Below are 7,789 nucleotides of genomic sequence, written 5' to 3'. Positions count from 1 at the left end.
TGCTTGAACTTTGGGGGATGTCTGATTTATAAACTGTCAGAACTTTGGGGAACGTTTGAGTTGATTTTGCTTGAACTTTGGGGGATGTTATTTATTTATTTTTTTTTTCTTGAACTTTTCCTTTATTGATTTATATATCTGATTAACAAATTGTTGGGGGCATTAATTGAAAGTGTTTTGTTGTTATTGTATTGCTAATCATTTCCTTTTAGGTACACTGTGTTCCTGTTGCCCTGATTTTTCGTATAAAAAAAACGAACAGAAGCAATCATTTGACTTCATTACTTTTGTAGCTGAATTGATATTTACATTAGGCTGTAAACATATATTTTTCTTTAGCCAGAAATTTTAAATCATAGACTTTATGGTCTGTCTGGCAGCCAGGTTAAATTATAATAATACACTATTTTCTGTCCTTCAGTTACACTACACTGTAGTGTGTCCAGTTAGTTGGGTAGAAAAAAATCTGGCAGTTCAGTTTTGACAATGTGCTTAGACAAGAACACCCCTACTGACCTCATTTCATAATGAATTTTAGTTTTAAGACACTTCAGACCATACCCTTTGCCATATGATTTTCATAGAGCTGAGATTAATCTATAATGAGCACACACCAGAACAGTTACAAAAAAAATCAAAGGTATATTTCTTGAGTATTTTTAGATCTTGAGTACTTCTAAAATTTTTTAACCTGACTGTAAGATCAGTGCACACTGATTCCAGAGTATTGGTTCAAGTGACAGTCAATATCAATTCACTTCACTTCTTTGTATGTATACTTTTAACCAAACACACACTGACAAATACCTGTCTGTGCCTTCAAGGGATACTGCTGTGAAGATTTCAAGTCAACCAAAGGATTTAAAGTCAGGACAGGTCCAAGTAAATTTGTTTATAGCCCCATCTTGTGGACTTAAATGGAACTGCAGGAGAGAAGCAGCGTTGGGGATTGAAACTTATTTTCACAGCACAGATACTGTATACATTATCATGAATTATGTTTGAATGCAAATAAATGATCACCTTCACTATGATGCAGAAATGAGAAACAACATGTCTCAGAATGGTGTAGGAATGTCCGTGTATGTCTTACCTCCTGACTGGATTATTGTAATTCTCTTATATCAGGCTGAGTCTCTAAAGTCTCCTCAGCTGATCTGAAAGGCTGCAGCAGGTTCAATGACTAGAACTAAGAAAAGAGATCACATCACTCCTGTGCTAGCATTTTTGTACTTTCTCTTTATAAAACTGAGAATAGTATTTAAAACTTGTCCCCTCATTTACAAAGCTGGTCATATACTGTATATTAGAGATCTTATCTTACCATATTGCCCCTGCTGGAACATTACACTCCCAGAATGCAGGCTTGTTCCTGGAGCCTTCAGTCTCCAAGAGTAGTATGGGTGGTAGAGCTTTCAGCAGTCCTCTGCTTTGAAATCTTACTTTTCTACCTTTGTAGGTTTTAAAGAGATTATTAACATGCTAGTCTGGGCACAAAGACTGGCTGAAAGAAACTCCTAGATCCAAGAGCCTCTGTTTTATTACAGATGAGTTGTAGACATTTATGTGCTATCAATCTTTAATGGTGCCTAAAACAGCTTAGTAGACTTACAGTTTAGAATAAGCTTGTGGTCTAAATGAGATATGTATATGGATGTAGTCTAAATCTTTAAAATTCTTAATCAACATGGGCAGGTACAGAGAAAACAGTATTGGGACCAGGACTGAACCTTGAGGAACTCCACAAAGAGGCTGAATTTAAGGAGATGTGTTTGCTAACAGGCACAGGGAAATGACAACCTGAATCTAGAAAGAAAGTCGCTTATTTTTATTGTGTGAATATAAATTAGTAAAGACGTGAAGTGATATGTATTAGATGTGGATGAGCAGAGATAAAATGGCGAAAAAAAGGAGTATAATATAAATAATACGATATAAATACGAAACAACCACTCGTAGGTTTTTTTTCTAAAAGCTTTGTTTCCTCTTTAAATGATGATTTCAGAACTATCAGAGGAGAATGTGATGAAGATGTGATGAAGATGTGATCAGGTAAAGGGGCTGATCTGTGGAGGCAGGCAAACATACAGTGCTTTACAAATTTATTAGACCACCCTAACCCTAACCAAAGTAAGGTTCATGCCACAGCTGCCCTAAATTAACAGCATTGGTAATTACCAAAATCATTTTTTATGTTTCTGCAATGGTTAATACACCAATATGTAGAAGCTCTTTAACCCAAATTATATTTTTAATGCTGAAATATAATTATTATTGTTATCCATTAATTTTCAAATTTACTGCTTTACAAAAAAACCTGAAAAAATAGTAAAGCACATTAATATTTCTTGATTAATATGTCAAATTATTGTTATTTACTTACATTCCTGAACAGAAAAATTAGTTTTCTCTGACTTCTCAGAGAAGCCCAGTGAGTCGGCTCAAATTTGGTTATAAAAACTTCAACTTCAACTTTATTTGTTTGTATAGCACCTTTCATACATAAGACATGTAGCCCAAAGTGCTTTACAAAGAGACAGACAGACTGTAATGATCAATAAAAACCAAAGAAAACACGAGACAGTAAGGAATAGAATGAGACAAATTTAAGAAATAGAGAGAAGAAAAAGTGGACAAGACAAATTAAACAGTCATTAAAATGCAACCATAGATTAAAAGAAACATAATAATAATAATAACACTAAGGTAAAAATATAAAAGAACATCAGAAAGAAAGAAAAATATAATAATAATAATAATAATAATAATAATAATAATAATAATAATTAGTGCATGTTAAAAACCAAATTAAAAAGGTGTGTCTTCAGTTTTCTTTTAAAAACATCAGTGGAGCTGGACAGTCTAATATCCAGGGGGATTCAATGCCAAAGTTTTGGGTCATAAAAACAGAATGCTCTCTCCCCGGTGCTTGTGTGGGCCACACGTGGAACATTTAAAAGCAAAGCAGTTGAGGACCTGAGGGATCGAATAGGGACATGAAAAGAAAGGAGTTCTGTGATGTATGGAGGAGCAAGGCCATGTACAGCTTTAAAAACAATTTAAAGAACTTTAAAATCGATTCTAAAAGAAACAGGAAGCCAATGCAGAGTTTTTAAAAGGAGGGTAATGAGCTCGACTTTCTTCTTTCTGGTAAAATTCTTGCAGCAGAATTCTGAATAAGCTGTAGTTTTTTAATGACTTTCAGGGTAGTCCAGTAAAAAGGGAGTTACAATAATCTAAACGGCTGATAATAAAAGCATGAATTAAAATTTCAGCATCTTTTTGTGTTAAAAAAGGTCTCACTTTGGTGATGTTTCTTCGATGGAAAAAAGATGTACTTATGACCTTGTTAAAACGTGGATTAAGGGGAGCAGGTGGCCTAGTGGTTGGAGGCGCTCCCCGTGTACGCGGGCGGCCTGGGTTTGAATCCGGCCTGAGGCCCTTTACCGCATGCCTCGCCCCCACTCTTGACCCTATTTCTGACTCTATCCACTGTCCTCCTCTATCTAATAAAGGCACAAAAAGCCTAAAAATAAATGTTAAAAAAAAAAATGTGGATTGATCTAAAACCACTCCCAGGTTCGTGACACTGGCTTGATTGTAACTGTTAAAACCTCTGAGTTGTGTTTGAATTTGTTCTCGTTTTTCTTTGGGTCCAATTTAAAGAATTTCAGTTTTGTTGTCATTTAGTTTGAAAAAGTTCTTGCTCATCCATACATTAATGTCAGAGATACAGGCAGTAAGTGAATGCAAAGAAGTGGGGTCATTGGGGGAAACAGAGATATAGCTGAGTGTCATCGGCATATAAATGATAGTTGATATTATGTCATGTGATGATATTTCCGAGTGGTAGCATGTAAAGTGAGAATAAAATGGGTCCAAGAATGCTCCCCTGTGGGATACCATAATTTAAATCATGAGGCTGGGACACACTAGCACCAAGACTGACGTAAAACTGTCTGTTAGAAAGATAAGAGCTAAACCAGGCTAAAACGAGGTCAGAAAGACCGGCCCATTTCTCAAGTTGGTTGATTAAAATCTCATGGTCAATTGTGTCGACAGCTGTACTGAGGTCTAAAAGAATGAGGACTGCCATGTTATTTTCATCTAAAATCATTCTAACATCATTTACAACTTTCAGCAGGGCTGCCTCAGTGCTGTGGTTTGTTCTAAAACCGGATTGAAGTGAGTCTAAAATGCTGTTCTGGGATAAATGAGCAGAAAATTTGGTTAAAAGCAATTTTCTCTAAGATTTTACTTAGAAATGTTAGATTAGAAATTGGTCTGTAATCATTTCACTAAAAGGGGTCTTACTTGGTTTTTTTAATAAGAGGTTTCACAGCGGAGGTTTTTAAAGCTGAAGGGAAGATGCCAGAATTAAGAGAAGTGTTTATAATCCTTGTAATTTTATATGAGAGGCTACTGTAATAAGATGAATAAGAGATGATTTTATCCTTAAAACAATCAGCAAATTCTTCACATTTAAGAGTTGAATTCATCTCAGAATTTGATGATTTGGGATTCAAAAGTCTGTCGATTGTATTAAAAAGCACTTTGGGATTGTTTTGATTTTCTAAAATAATCCTTGAGAAATGATCTCTCTTTCCTGACTGCGTTGTTGTAAATAAAAACCTGTTCTTTAAAAGCGTTAAAATGAACTTGAAGTTGACTTTTCCTCCATTGCCTCTCAGCCTTCCGGCAGTTTCTTTTTAACTGACAAATGGCAGCTGTTTTCCATGGTTGTTTTGAGATTAATTTCTTTCTTTTTGTTTGAATAGGAGCTACTGTGTCAATCGAGAATTTAAGTTTATCATTAAAATCGTTCACAAGGCCATCAGGGGAGCTGAAAGTGGAAGGAGGAAGAGTGTTGACAAGATTTGAGAATTTTTTCAGTGGCACTGTTGTTCATGTTTCGAGTCACCATTACAGCATCTTGCTTGTCATTAGAAGCGGAAAGGGTTGTGTTAAAGAAGATGCAGAAGTGGTCAGAGACCGGTGTTTCAGTTATGGAAGAAATGTCAATGTTAATGCCCTTGGTGATAACTAAATCCAGAGTATTGCCATGAGTGTGTTTAGGTCTGTGTACATGCTGTTTGAGATTAAGAGAGCCCATAAGATCAAGGAAGTCTAGGGCTCTCAAATCAGAAGTGTTGTTAACATGGAAATTAAAATCACCAAGCAAAATAATCTTGTCATTACTAGTAAGAACAACAGACATAAAACCATAAAATTCTGTTACAAGTTGCTGTCATGTTTTGGAGGTCTATATACAGTGATGGTAAGAACAGGTTGTTGGGATGTGATAAGCATTGCCAAATATTCAAAAGATTGAAAACTACCAAAAGAGCATGACTTGCTGTTAAAAGAACTAGAAAACAGATTTGCAATCTCACCTCCTCTTTTGTTTTGTCTATTGGAGTATAAAAATTAGAGTTAGGTTGGGGATGATTCTAAAAAAGTAGTAGATGCGATTGAGGAGAGCCAGGCTTCAGCTAAAAACAAAAAGCTAAGACCATGCTTGGCTCTGTATGTCTCAGAAAACCTGGCTGTGTCAGGCTGACTTTTGTAAGAATGTCAGTGTTCTTGCCTTTGTGAGGGTAGCGGCTACGTGGTGGCTGAGATTTATTCGTAAAAAGGTGAATTCAGTTTGAAATTCCTTATTCCTGTTCAAAATAGTAAAATGTTGAGAGCTCGCTGAAAATGAAAGAGTCTGCATTAAAGCTCTTCATGATGCTGGATGGTCTCTGAGACAAATAGGGAAAGACATAAAGTGTTCTCACAGTGTGGTCAAGTATGCTTTGGAGTCAATTGCCCAGACTGGTACTTACAAAATGCACCAAGGAAGAGGCAGGGAACGAAAGTTAACTGAAGCAGATGTCAGACACTTCAAGATTTTAAGTACTAGAGACAGAAGGAAGACCACTGCTGATCAGGCAGAGATGAATGCTTCTAGATTAGAGTCTGAGAAAGTCTTCAGAATGACCATAAGCAGACAACTGAAGGAACAAGGCTTAAAGGGAAGAATAGCTGCTAAGAAGCCATTATTGAGGCCTGCAAACATCCAGAAACGTCTCAGATTTGCCAGGGAGCACAAACACTGGACTGTTGATGACTGGAAAAAGGTACTCTGGACGGACGAGTCCAAGTTTGAACTCTTTGGTCAGCATTGTCATGTTTATGTCCACAGAAAAGCTGGAGAACGTTTTGATGCCAGATGCATTGCACCCACAGTGAAACACTGCGGAGATTCCATTATGGTATGGGGATACATTTGTGGATATGGTGTGGGCAAATTAGTGAAAATCCACAGAACCATGAACAAGAACGTCTACCACAACATCTTAGTGCATCATGGAATCCCCTCTGGACTGAATCTGATTGGTCGTGAGTTCACATACCAACAAGACACTGACCCCAAGCATACTTCAAAGCTGTGCATAGACTTTTTGAACAGTTTTTTGGTTATTATGTTTGAAAAAGGACTATTTAGTTGTTTCAGTTTGTTATTTGCCAAATAAATAACAACATTTTTAGTTTTACACAGTTCTTGAAAGATATCTAAAGTATTTATGTTTTCTCGTTTTTATGACGGGTGGTCTAATAAATTTGTTAAGCACTGTATGTCCTAACGATAGTGGTATCATCATGATGGTGACACGTAGAATAAAGAATCAAAAATAATCTAATCAATTAAAGAGTTTGTAATTAATTCATCACAAGTGATCGCGTATGTCGATTGAGAAATATCTTATCACAGGTAGATTTGAAGATAATAGAACAAAACAATCAGAAAGGACACTATGGGCAGATTGTCCACTTACTAGTCAATATAGGATGCTGTTAATGTAGATTATGGATTTTATCCATAAAATTATAAAAAATAAATTAAGAGCATTGAGCAGGGGGGTCCAAAGGCATTCTTTCCGATGATATTTTTGCCCATGATGTGGGGTATTTATTTATGAAAATGCAGAAAAAGTTAGTATATAACATAATGTTGAAGTATTTTTTAGAAGGCAGTGTGTATAAACTTTGTTTTTATAAGTAACATAAAAACGTTTGATTATTTTCAGTTTGGCCACAAGAGTGGAGCTTTGTGATCAGCAGGAACCATTCCTTTATTATTTTTGATCACAACAATCTGCAGCAGCAGACTTTCTACCGACTTAAAAAGATTCAGGTCTTTAAAGAAAATAATCAGGGCTTTAGCCCTGTAAGCCAGGCTGTAGACACACACACAAACAAACAGTGGGGTCTTTGAACCATAAGGTGGTGCTGTAGACAACATGATGAACAACCTTTATTTTGGATGGGCAGGGTATGTTGGATTTATCGTTTCAGAGGGGGTACTTCCCATTATCTTTTAATGCTAATGTTATCTTGATTAAGATCTTGGTGAATATCAAAGCCTCTCCAGTCAAATACTTTCGGAGTTTTTCTGAGTGGGTCTGGCTGCAGACTTCTACAATGGGGCGACCTCGACCGTGGGGCGGGAAGTAACGTACATTCCCGAAGCCAGAACCAGAGTGATGTACTGAATGACGTATATTTTCTGCCAACAGAGGCTATTTTTCAAAACAGCAAATTTATGAATAAAATGTAAAAAATTACTGAGGGGATCAATTTAAATTTAACACACCACAAACTAAGGAAACCTCAAAGGCACCCAAACCCTAAAGGTTATGGTAGGGAGAAGGCGATGAAATTTAAAATAACACAAAAACCCAAGAAGGGTTAGTACGTCACTTCCTACGGAGGTCGCCTATTGTAGAGGTCTGCATCAAATGAG

The sequence above is a fragment of the Cheilinus undulatus genome, linkage group 10 (genome assembly GCF_018320785.1).
Source record: "Cheilinus undulatus linkage group 10, ASM1832078v1, whole genome shotgun sequence".
In the NCBI taxonomy this organism is placed as follows: Eukaryota; Metazoa; Chordata; class Actinopteri; order Labriformes; family Labridae; genus Cheilinus; species Cheilinus undulatus.
This window is presented reverse-complemented; position numbering follows the sequence as displayed.